The sequence below is a fragment of the Hemiscyllium ocellatum genome, chromosome X, assembly GCF_020745735.1.
Source record: "Hemiscyllium ocellatum isolate sHemOce1 chromosome X, sHemOce1.pat.X.cur, whole genome shotgun sequence".
In the NCBI taxonomy this organism is placed as follows: domain Eukaryota; kingdom Metazoa; phylum Chordata; class Chondrichthyes; order Orectolobiformes; family Hemiscylliidae; genus Hemiscyllium; species Hemiscyllium ocellatum.
This window is the reverse complement of record NC_083453.1, coordinates 14,786,224-14,799,730: the sequence shown is the minus strand read 5'-3', so window position 1 is coordinate 14,799,730 and position 13,507 is coordinate 14,786,224. Positions and strand designations below refer to the sequence as shown.

Below are 13,507 nucleotides of genomic sequence, written 5' to 3'. Positions count from 1 at the left end.
TATCGAAGGATGGATGTGCTGGCATTGCTGGGGGGGTCCAGAGGACATTCACGAGAATGATCGTGGGGATGAAGGGCTTATCATGAGGAGCGGTTGAGGACTCTGGGTCTGTATTCAATGGAGTTTAAAAGGACTGGGGGTGTGCATGTAAGTTTTGATTGAAAGTTACAGAATACTTGAGGCACTTGGATGGAGTGGACATGGAGAAGACGTTTCCACGAGTAGAAGAGACTAGAACCGGAGGGCATAGCCTCAGACTGAAGAGATGACCCTTTAGCATGGAGATAAGGAGGAATTTCTTCAGCCAGAGGGTGGTTAATCTGTGGAACTTATTGTTGCAGAGGGCAATGGAGGCCAAGTCATTGAGTGCTTTAAGACCAAGATAGATAGATTCTTGATGAGTAAAAAGCTCAAGGATAATGGGGAGAAGGCAGGAGAATGGGGGTGAGAAGCTCATGAGCTGTGATTCAATGGGGGAGTAGACTTGATGGGCTGAATAGCCTAATTCTGCTCCTATATATCTTATGGTCTTGTGACTGTTATTTGTAGTGGTCCAGAGTACCAAGCAAAAACTTTACAATAGCAGCTCAAAATTATCAGCCCACTTTCACCATTACAGTGACTGCAATTGAGGCTTTGACAATTGTTAAAAACCACAACAGTTGTGATTAAAATATTCCAGGTGAAAAATAGATTTGTAGCCCCCTCCCTCATTCCGTGATGTAAAAAGACAACTTGGCATTAATGTAGAAAAATATTCCACGGTGATTTGCAGAACCAAGAAAAGACATTAAGACAAGTGACTCAAAACTGAGTGAGAGATGGGATTGCAAGAACTTGAAAAGAATGAGGCGGACGGTAGAACGTTAGGAGAGTATAACAGCACATGGGCCGAGGCCTAAGGAGGCACAATTGCCAGACAGTGGGAGAATGGGAATACGGGATGCACAAGAGGCCAGAGTTGGAAAATTGCAGGGTTCTCAGTCAATATGCAGATGGAGATGGTTACAGAGCTACAAGGCATTGAAGAGGAAGAGAATTTTAAGTAGGAGGTACTGGTGGATCAGGAGTCAATTTAGGTTATTGCATACTGAGAAGATAAATGAGGAAGACTTGGTGTGGGACAAGATTCAGGCAGCAGAGTTTTGGATAAGCTTGAGCATTTGAAGGGTGGAATTTGGGAGGCTAATGGTCAAGTGTGGAGGAGGCATATGCTCAGATGAGGGATTCAGCAGCAGATGGACTGAGGCTAGAACAAAATTGAGTAATGTTACGAAAGTAGACAATTACAAAAACAGAAACGGACTTCAGGATAAAAAGCTGCATACACAATTCTGTAAATGGCAGCAAAGAACATTGCTGAATGGTATAAACATCAATAGTTAGTTCAAAAATATTAGTCCTCTAGAATCTGAATTTAATGATTTGATGAGTTTTAGTTGGAAAAAACATGTTCAAAGTTCACTTTCTCAATTTAATTTTCTAAACAAACTTGGAAAACTTCCTCCATTATCATTCTACCCTATCAGTAGTTTTCAAGATTTGGAGATGCCGGTGTTGGACTGGGGTGTACACAGTTAAAAAAATCACAACACCAGGTTATAGTCAAACAGGTTTAATTGGAAGCACACTAGCTTTTGGAGCAACGCTCCTTCATCAGGTGATTGTGGAGGGCTCAATCGTAACACAGAATTTACAGCAAAAATTTGCAGTGTGATGCAACTGAAATTATACATTGAAAAATTGATTGTCTGTTAAGCCTTTCATCTGTTAGAATACAGTGATAGTTTCACTTCTTTCATGTGTAAATCACAAAACGCTTCTTTTTAAAGTTGCATTCTTGGGTTAGCTGCTAACAATGGTGATAGCTAGACAATATGTTGAAGGTGTTGGTCCCCTGTGTTCTCTGTCTATGACCTGATGTTTAGATTGATTCTTATCTAATAAGTGAGATAAGAGTGTTTTACATAAATTCATGCAGTTTTTGAGCTCAGAGTTCTACATGAATATACGCAGTTTTTGAGCAAAGTGCAATGTAACTCTGCAACACAAATTCACCACACAAAATATATGTGTGCATGTGGGTCTTTGTCCGTCTGTCTGGGGTGGGGGTTGAGAGTGTGAGAATGTGTGCGCGCGCACGCTCACACACAGAGTGTCTTAAGTCTGCAAGGGGGTGCATGTGTGAGCGTGGGAATGTGTGTGTATATAAGGGTGTGTGTGTGCGTCCGTGTGTGCGTCCGTGTGTGCGTGTGTAGGAATAGCTGTGTGTGCGTGTAGTGCAATGGTGATCACCTGTAATGTGACATGAACCCAAGGTCCCGGTTGAGGCCCTCCCTCTGGGTACCGAACTTAGCTATCAGCCTCTGCTCAGCCACTTTCCTCTGCTGCCTGTCCCGAAGTCCGCCTTGCAGGATGGTCACCTGAAGGTCCGAGGCTGAATGTCCTGGACCACTGAAGTGTTCCCCAACTGGGAGGGAACCCTCTGTCTGTTGTTTGTTGTGCGGTGCCCATTCATCCATTGTCGTAGCCTTTGCTCGGTTTCCCCAATGTACCATGCCTCCGGGTATCCTTGCCTGTGTATAAGATAGACAACGTTGGCTGAGTCACATGAGCACCTACCATGCACAAGGTGGGAGGCGTTCCCATGCGTAATAGTGGTATCTATGTCCACAATCTGACATGTCTTGCAGTGTCCACCGTGACAGGTTTGTATGGAGTTGGCCTGAGAGCCGGGCAGTTTGCTACGAACAATGATCTGTTTGAGGTTTGGTGGTTGTTTAAAGGCAAGTAGTGGAGGTGTGGGGAAGGTCTTGGTGAGGTGCTCATCCTCATTGATAACGTGTTGCAGGTCACGAACAACATGGCGTAATTTTTCAGCCCCTGGGAAGTACTGAACAATGAAGGGTACCCTGTCAGTTGCAGCACGTGTCTGTCTCCTGAGGAGGTCATTACGGTTCTTTGTTGTGGCACATCGGAACTGGCGGTCGATGAGTTGGGCATCGTACCCCGTTCTTGTGAGGGCATCCTTGAGTACTTCCAGGTGTCCATCACGTGCCTACTCATCTGAACAGATCCAGTGTATGCGTAGGGCTTGTCCATAGGGAATGGCTGTTTTAATATGTTTTGGGTGGAAGCGGAGAAGTGTAGCGTTGTGAGGTTGTCTGTGGGTTTGCGGTAGAGCGTGGTGCTGAGGTGTCCATCCTTGATGGAGAAGCACATGTCCAAGAATGAGACAGACAGTCGAGAGTAGTCCATGGTGAGTTTGATGGTGGGATAAAACCTGTTGATGTCACTGTGTAGTTTTACTCTCTTCCTCCCTCTACAAGGATTTCAGTGAGTCTCTCTCTCACTGCACCCCCCAGGTCATCTCCTCTGCCTGCAGACCTCACTTTCTCCTCGAAGATTTTAACCTACTGCGAATCCTCTTGCAAGGATGCCTTCCTTGAAGCAGCTGTCTTCCTCCCTCTACAAGGATTTCAGTGAGTCCCTCTCTCACTGCACCCCCCAGGTCATCTCCTCAGCATTGCAGACCTCACTTTCTCCTCTCTATGGACAAGCCCTATGCATACACTGGATCTGCTCAGATGAGGAGGAACGTGACGGACACTTGGAAGGTTTCAAGGATGCCCTCACAAGAACGGGGTACGATGCCCAACTCATCGACCGCCAGTTCCGACGTGCCACAACAAGGAACTGTAATGACCTCCTCAGGAGACAGACACGTGCTGCAACTGACAGGGTACCCTTCGTTGTTCAGTACCTCCCAGGGGCTGAAACATTACGCCATGTTGTTCGTGACCTGCAACACATTATCAATGAGGATGAGCACCTCACCAAGACCTTCCCCACACCTCCACTACTTGCCTTTAAACAACCGCCAAACCTCAAACAGATCATTGTTCGTAGCAAACTGCCCGGCTCTCAGGACAACTCCATACAAACCTGTCACGGTGGACACTGCAAGACGTGTCAGATTGTGGACATTGATACCACTATTACGCATGGGAACGCCTCCCACCTTGTGCATGGCAGGTACTCATGTGACTCAGCCAACGTTGTCTATCTTATACATAGCAGGCAAAGATGCCCGGAGGCATAGTATATTGGGGAAACTGAGCAAAGGCTACGACAACGGATGAATGGGCACCGCACAACAAACAACAGACAGAGGGTTCCCTCACAGTTCGGGAATATTTCAGTGGTCCAGGACATTCAGCCTCGGACCTTCAGGTGACCATCCTGCAAGATGGACTTCGGGACAGGCAGCAGAGGAAAGTGGCTGAGCAGAGGCTGATAGCTATGTTCGGTACCCAGAGGGAGGGCCTCAACCGGGACCTTGGGTTCATGTCACATTACAGGTGATCACCATTGCACTACACGCACACACAGCTATTCCTACACACACACACACACACACTCACATACACATACACATGGACACAGGTACACACAGACGCACACACAGACACCCACACACACTCCCACACTCACACATGCACCCCCTCGCAGACTTAAGACACTCTGCACCCACCACACAGGCACACACAGACACACACCCACACAGACCCACATGCACACACATATTTTGTGTGGTGAATTTGTATTGCACTTTGCTCAAAAACTGCATATATTCATGTAGAACTCTGAGCTCAAAAACTGCATGAATTTATATAAAACTTCTCACTTATTAGATTAGAATCAATCTAAACATCAGGTCATAGACAGAGAACACAAGGGGCCCACACCTTCAACATATTGTCTAGCTATCACCATTGATGGCAGCTAACCCGAGAAAGCAACTTTAAAAAGAAGCGTTTTGTGATTTACACATGAAAGAAGTGAAACTATCACTGTATTCTAACAGATGAAAGGCTTAACAGACAATCAATTTTTCAATGTATAATTTCAGTTCCATCACACTGCAAATTTTTGCTATAAATTCTGTGTTACGATTGAGCCCTCCACAATCCCCTGATGAAGGAGCGTTGCTCCGAAAGCTAGTGTGCTTCCAATTAAACCTGTTGGACTATAACCTGGTGTTGAGTAATTTTCAACTTTGCAAGCAAACAGTACAGTACGAAGCCTGGTGATTTACACTCTATGCAGTCACTGATGTACAAATTTGTGGATCTCTTCCCAGCACCATCATAATGGATGGTTTCACACATCTTCCTTGCATTCAGCCCTGTATGAATGCTACCTTAATACTGCATCCATAAGTGGAACATTTCACCTTGATGTGCTGAATAACAAAATTTTGGTATTTACTCAGGAATAAAATACTCTTTTCAGACTCATTCAATCAACTACTGTTAAGTGTATAGAAACCAGAAGTGCAACAATCGGCAACAACCTCTCTGTACAGTAAATGTCTCCAAGTAGAAAAGCTTCACCATGTTATTTTCTTTCTTACAATCAAACATTTATCAACACTGAAAATGACTTACAATAAGACAGCACATTTTGCGCCTCCAATTGTTGAGGCTTGGATTTTCAACTGATCAAAATGAGCCAATTTGTGAGCAACACTCAGCGCTGCTGGGTGTTCGCACTGGAAGGTCAAACAGACTGGAAAAAGTCCTCAGGTTCAATCTGGCCTGTGCTGGACAGGAGTAAAACCACTACAAACAGCAATGTTATGTGCAGGCTTTTCGATGGAGTCTGGAAAACATATACTGGCACAATCAGATGAGGACAAGACTAGTTTCATTTGTAAAAACCCATGTGTGGATGATATAGAGTCAATACAGAGACTTTGGCAGGCTAAAGAGCAGGACCTCAAGGGTCATAACCAAGGTAACTGGCACCAGGAATAGGAATAGGAGGATGGGGCAGATGAATGCATGGCGAAGGAGTTGGTGCAGGGGGCAATGATTCAGAGTTTTGGATCATTGGCATCTCTTCTGGAACAGAAGTGAGCTGTACAAGAGGGATGGGTTGCACCTGAACTGGGACCAATACCCTGGCAGGAGAGATTTGCTAGAGCCACTTGACAAGGTTTAAAACTAGGGTGCATAGGAGTGTGGGTGGGAGTGGCCCAGGGGTGGTGGTGGTGGTGGGAGGGGGGGGGTGGTTGAGGGGAGGGAGAGGAGGGGAATATATGGCTGGAATCCGAAGCATCAGAGAGACAAAACTGAAAGTTGAAGTGCAGAAATTAAAAGGGAACATGATCTCTACCTTCTCTTGGGACGGCAAGTGACTGAGGTGTTAGCCAAGGAGCACTTTGGAACCAGTGACCATAATTCTATTTGTTTTAAAATAGTTATGGAAAAGGATAGGCCTGATCCACATGGTAAAGTTCTAAACTGGGGCAAAGCCATCTTTCAAAAATTGATTGGGAGATGCTGTTTGCAGGTAAAGGGACATCTGGCAAGTGGGAGTTTTTCCAAAAGTGAGATAATGAGACTTCAAGGCCAACATGTTCCTGTTACTGTGAAGAGCAAGACTGGCAGGAGTAGGGAACACTGGCTGACAAGAGGAGGCAGCATATGTCAGTTACAGACAACTGGGATCAAGTGAATCCCTTGGAGTGTCTGGGTAGAGTAATGTAGACTTAAGAGGGAAAATAGGAGGGCAAAATGGGGCCATGACATCTTGCTCCACGGATGCTGCTGTGCTTTTCCAGCACCATTTTAATCTAGACACTGGTTTCCAACATCTGCAGTCCTCGTTTTTACATAGCTTTGGCAGATGAGATGAAAGAGAATTCAAAGAGTTCTACAAGTATGTTAAGAGTAAAACAGGAACTACGGAGAGAATAAGGCCCCTTATGAATCAAAGGCACTATCTATGTGTGGAACCACAGAAAATGGGAGAGATACTAAACGAGTATTTCACATCAGTATTTACTGTGAGAAAGACCTGAAAGCTCTGGAAATTGGTGAAATAAATAGCGATATCTTGAAAAGAGTCCACATTACAGAAGAGGAAGTGCTGGAGGTCTTAAAATGCATAAAGGGACCTAATCATGTGTATCCGAGAACATTGTGGGAAGACAGAGAAGGAATTGCAGGGCCCTGAGCAGAAATATTTGTATCATCGACAGCCACAGGTGAGTTGCTGAAAGAGTGGATGGCTAATGTGGTGTCGTTATTTAAGAAAGGCTGGTTCCTGAAGAAGGGCTTATGCCCGAAACATCGAATTTCCCGTTCCTTGGATGCTGCCTGGCCTGCTGCGCTTCCAGCAACACATTTTCAGCTCTGATCTCCAGCATCTGCAGACCTCACTTTCTCCTGCAAGAAAAAGCCAGGCAACAACAGACCAGTGAGCCTGACATCAGGTGATTGCTGGGCCTTTTGCTGGGATATTTGCATCATTGATAGTCACAGGTGAGATGCCGGAAGACTGGAGGTTGGTTAACCTGGTGCCACTATTTAAGAAATGTGGTAAGGAAAAGCCAGGGAACTATAGACTGGTGAGCCGGACATCAGTGGTGGACAAGTTATTGGAGAGAGTTCTAAGGGACAGGATTTAGATATATTTGGAAAGGCAAGGACTGATTAGAGATAGTCAACTTGGCTTTGTGCGTGGGAAATCATGTCTCACAAACTTGCTTGAGTTTTTTGAAAAAGTAACAAAGAGGATTGATGAGGGCAGAATGATCTATATGGACTTCAGTAAGGCATTTGACAATGTTCCTTCATGGGAGACTGGTTAGCAAGGTTAGATCTCATTAAATACAGGGAGAACTAGCCATTTGGATACAGAAATGGCTCAAAAAAGGTAGAAGACAGAGGGTGGTGGAGGACGGTCGCTTTTCTGAACGGAGGCCTGTGACCAGTAGTGTACCACAAGGATCGGTGCTGGGTTCACTACTTTTTGTCATTTATACAAATAGTTTGGATGTGAATTTAGGAGCATAGTTAGTAAGTTTGCAGAAGACACCAAAATTGGAGGTGTAGTGGACAGCAAAGGAGGTTACCTCAAATTACAACAGGATTTTGATCAGATGGGCCAATGGAATGAGGAATGGCAGATGGAGTTTAATTTAGATAAATGCAAGGTGCTATATTTTGGAGAAACAAATTAGAGCAGAACTTATACATTTAATGGTAAGGTCCTAGGGAGTGTTGCTGAACAAAGAGACCTTGGAGTGCAGGTTCATAGCTCCTTGAAAGTGAAGTCACAAGTAGATAGGCTAGTGAAGGCGTGTTTGGTATGCTTTCCTTTATTGGTCAGGGTATTGAGTATAGGAGTTGGGAGGTCATGTTGTGGCTATACAAGACATTGGTTAGACCACTTTTGGAATATTGCATGCAATTCTGGTCTCCTTCCTATCAGAAGGATGTTGTGAAATTTGAAAAGGTTCAGAAAAGATTTACAAGGATGTTGCCAGGATTGGAGGATTTGAGCTATAGGGAGAAGCTGAATAGGGGGCTGTTTTCTCTGGAGCATCGGAGGCTGAGGGGTGACCTCAGAGGTTTGTAAAATCATGAGGGGCATGGATAGGGTGAATTGCCAAGGTCTTTTCCCCAGGGTAGGGGAGCCCAAAACTAGAGAACACAGATTTAAGGTGAGAGGCAAAGGTTTACAAAGGGACCTAAGTGGCAACCTTTTCACACAGAGGGTGGTGTGTGTATATGGAATGAGCTGCCAGAGGAAGTGGTGGAAGCTAGTACAATTACACCATTTAGAAAGTACCTGGATGGGTACATAAATAGGAAGAGTTTAGAGGGAGATGGGCTAAATGCTGTGTTACAATGCAATCTCTTCAAAAGGTTATTTTGTCCTGTTTTGTTGGAAGAGAGGTTATAAGGCAGAGATGCCAAACTGGCTATTGAAGGTGGCTTCAGTAAACAACTTGAGACCTTGGGGTGATTTTTAAAAAAAAAGTTGGAACAATGTAAGCAGCTTGGGTATGGGCCAGCTCTCTGACTAGGCTTTCTAGTTTTTTCTCTTCGCTTTAGTAGCAGAATCTGTTTGGGTTCTCAAAAGAGATGGAAGCTTCAGTGAATGCCTCTTGGCTGCTACACACTCTGAATTTTCTCTTGATATTTCTTCCTCCTGGATTGGAGAACTGCTGTAAGAATCTGCATCTGAATTTGCTCTTTTTTTGCCAAGAGGTATGTTTATGGAATGTTACTATCATGGAACAGTTCATTAGTAATGGGTACTGTATCTATTATTTGGTTAAGTTTTCCAATAGTCAAGTTATTCTAAATTCCTCCTTCTTTTGTTTGTATTTTAACTAGAGTGTTTAATAGATTAAGTTTTGCTTATTGTTGACTGGTTTGACCAGTCACATTGCATCTGGAACACCACATTTTACATCTACTTTAAAGGTAAGAAAATGTTAGGGTCTAGGCTATCTTCTTAAAATATTTTGAATGGGTCCGATCTGGTCAATAACAGCTGGAAAATGGGACTAGCTTAATTTCGGATATCTGGTCAGCATGGATGAGTTGGACTGAAGAGTGTTTCTGTGCTTTACAACTCTATGACTGTGTGACTTGAAACTCTCAAGGGCCACCACTGACATGAAAAACCCCAATGCATATTAAAACAGCAAGAACAAATATTTGCAAATGGCAATATTAGAAGTAAACAGAAAGGACCCCAGATCTCCCAGTGGACAGAAAAGCTCAATGGGAAGATGGTGACTTCAGTGTATTTAAGACTGGTATTTCTTTTCTAAGTAAGCATTTTAGTACAAAATTGGTGCATAAATGCTGAAAGTAGCATATGGCAGTCAACCATTCAGTACCAGAAATCCATTTAATCAAGCTGTTTTCTGTTCATCTCTTCCCTTTTGAAGTTCTGTCAATATCCGAAAGACAAAATGGCAGAAGCAGAAACAGTTAAACAAATGACAAACACCTAGAATACTTTACTTTGGAATTTTCCAAGGATCAGCGAACTTTTAATTTGGCAGCCATATGACGATAGATGCTTACACCTGTATCAAAACATCTGATGGATGGAATTGAAGCCAGCCCTGGTGTTCAGAGAAACAAAGTACACAAGAGGGCCTTCAGCCCAAAAGTACTTTTACTTACAGTAACCACAGTTTCCAGTACTAGGCACATAGTCTTGAAATGTTACACCACTTCAAGTGCTCACCCAAGTACTTTTTAAACAGTTATGAAGTTTCCTGCCTTAACTACTCTCCCAGGCAGTGCATTCCAGACCTCCACCACCCTCTGGGTGAAAATATTTTCCCTCAGATCCCCTCTAAACCTCCTAACTTTCACTCTAAACTATTACTCCTTATCACTGATTCTTCAACTCAGCTGCTTCCTATCCACCCTGTCCATGCCCCTCAATCTTATACACCTCAGTCAAGTACCTCCTCAACTCTCTCTGCTCCAAAGAGAACAACCCAAGCTTATCCAGCTCCATCTCAAGCAACATCCTGATGAATCTCTTTTGCATCCTCTGCAGTGTAATTCACATCCTTCCCATAGTATGATGAACAGAACTGCACACGGTATTCCAGCTGTGGCCTAGCCAAAGTCTTGTACAGCTCCAACATAACCTTCCTGCTCTTATAGTCCATGCCATGATTAATAAAAGGCAAGCATCCCTTCTGTCTTCTTAAATACCCTAAGTAACCTGTCCTGCTGAGTTCATGGGTCTATGGACAAGCACCCCTAGATCCTCTGTTCCACTGAGCTTCCCTGTCTCTTGCCATTCATTGAGTACTCCTTTGTCTTGTTCATTCTTCCAAGGTGCATCACCTCTCACATTTCAGGGTGAAATTCCATCTGTCAGTGATTTGCCCGTCTGACCAATCCATTTATAACCTCCTGAAACTCAACACTTTCTTCCTCACTGTCAACAACCTGGCCAATTTTTGTGTCATCTGCAAACTTAATCATCACTCCCACATTCGCATCTAAATCATTTATGAATATCATAAACCATAAAAGGTACCCAACAGTGATCCTGGAGTTATGCCACTGCATACTGGGCTTCAGTCACACAAAGAGCCTTCTACTACCGCCCTCTGTCACCAAGCCAATTTTAATCAATCTTGCCAAATTACCATGGATCCCATGAGCTTTTACCTTCTTTATCAGTTTCCCCACTTGGGGTCATGTCAAAAACCTTTGTGAAATAAAATGCCTCACAGAGTTAGGAACCTCGGTTTGAAGCCAGCCTTGGGCGACTGTGTATGTTTTTCCTTTGGGTGCTCCAGTTTCCTCCCACAGTTCAAATATGTGCAGGTTAGGGTGGCTTGGCCATGCTATATTGCCCATAGTGTGCAAGCTAGGTGGATAAGCCATAGGAAATGCAGAGTTACAAGATAGAGTGGGTCTGGGTGGGCTGTTTGGAGAGTCAGTGCAGACCTGATTGGCCAAATGGCCTCTATCTACACCAAATGGATTCAATGATTCTACATCAACTGCCCTACCCTCATTTACCTACTTGCTTTTACCCAATTCTGTCTTCAATTGACCATTTGCACACAACTATCTCCTAAAAGAGGTCACAAGATGCCAACAGGAAGAGCACTGGCCAATATCTGCTCACTTGAGGCTTTGGTGGCCAATTGTCAGATACTCACTGGCAAACTGGCTGAGACAAGTTAACTCAGTGGGGATTGTGAACTGAATGTGAAATCCACAGTTAGATCAGTTACCAAGAATACTGCTCCAAAACCATGGAAGTTGTAATAATTATTGGCACGAAAATATATTGCACATTGTTTAACGTTTTGATAGTTTGAATTAACGCAGTATGGAAAACCTAATGCCAGAAGATAAGCTACTATAGCCAAGACACACAAGAGCATTTCCATACAAGGAGCAGAAATGAAGCATATTATGTAAACTTGGAGCAGATGTAAGACAGTGCCAACCGCAAATTACACAAATGGGATGTAGGAGATAATCCCCTAAGATTCTCAAAACCAAGAATTTTTTTCCCCCAAAGCTTGACCATTGCGTGTTAATGCTCCTATTAATAGAAATAATATATTACACTTGACGACTTGAGTAGGCAGCTTTACAAATTGCTTGAACAAAACTGAGCACATGGCGTATACTTCATGTATGCACATGTCGAAAGCAGCATATCCTTGTCTAACTTATAGTTATTCAAAAGATAGCTTGGAAATATGGCCAAGAGTCAAATATAGCTCTCTGATGCATCTTTTAATTACAGACAAGTGTTTGAAATAAATAACATATTTGCTCATGTTTTGTTATCAAGAGGTTTAGTGGCTTTGATAGGAAATCAGACAAGCCTCCATTAGTGCTGAAAATGTGTTGCTGGAAAAGCGCAGCAGGTCAGGCAGCATCCAAGGAGTAGGAAAATCGACGTTTCGGGTATGAGCCCTTCTTCAGGGTTGAAGAAGAAGGGCTCATGCCCGAAATGTCGATTCTCCCGCTCCTTGGATGCTGCCTGACCTGCTGCGCTTTTCCAGCAACACATTTTCAGCTCTGAACTCCAGCATCTGCAGTTCTCACTTTCTCCTAGAAGCCTCCATTAGTGTAAGACTGGGAAAACACTGTGCTGGATAGTAACCTGCACTATTTAGAATCACAAGTAAGTCAACTTGTCCCCAAAATTCTAAATGCATACAGCACATAAGATGACCATTAAGGGTATGCTTGCTTTTTGCGAGAGCAATCAAACTATAATCCCATTTCTCTAGTCTTTGGCCATGGTTTTATATCTTCTTTTACTTCAAATATTTATCCAGTTTTCCTGAAAACACACAATGATTTTACTTCAGCCATTCTTTGACACAAACTTGCATGCCAGCCAAACTTGCATGCTGAATTTCAGAAGTCTTTGCATTGCTATGAAGAATACAAGTGGACAAATAAATCAAATTATTCCAATCTAGTCATTTTCAAGAAATGCAATGTTTTTCTTAAACAGCATTAATGATACATTAGCTGCACACAGGAAAACAAACTGCTGCTTTTGCGCTGTAAATATGAACAAAATGCATGACAGCAAGTTTAGGCCAATGGTCAAGAACGCAAGGATTTTTTTTGTTATTGAAAAACATGATGCTCCTCCAATTCACTCAACCTCTCCAGCCCAGAAAGGGAGTAACTGAAATGATGGAATCTCAGATCATGAATTGTTCAAAGAATTTCTTAAAGTTTTAGTTCTATTTCCTTGATTTGCCTGGTCTCTTCCTAACTCCTCTGAAGCCACTTTTCCTTCCCTCTCTGTTCCTGTTTACAGCTTTTAATTAAATGGAGAGGAAAAAGAGACAAGATATCACTATCTGGATTTCTCTGTGGAGGACAATTACTGGCCTCCCTCTGGAACATAGTCACCAAATAACATATAATCTTTCTCCATACTAAATCACCAAAAATGAGCGCCCTTGGTCACATCCCCTCAACCCCAAGTGTTAACCCAACAACAGGTCTTGCTTCAGGACACTTAACATCAAATCTTAAATGCTCATTCAATTAGAAGTTGCATCATCAATAGATTAGTATGTCCACCTCAAAACAAATCTTAATCTGATCCATAAAACTTGAAGACAGCACTAAATGTCTATCCAGACTTGCAGATTTTGGCACAATTATTGAAATAC

At 43.2% G+C, this 13,507-nt stretch overlaps 1 protein-coding gene across 8 annotated transcripts in view; it reads right to left on the bottom strand.

The window, feature by feature from the left end:
• ikzf4 (IKAROS family zinc finger 4) overlaps nucleotides 1-13,507 on the bottom strand; it is a 207,780-nt gene that overhangs the window by 54,421 nt on the left and 139,852 nt on the right. The window lies entirely within an intron of this gene.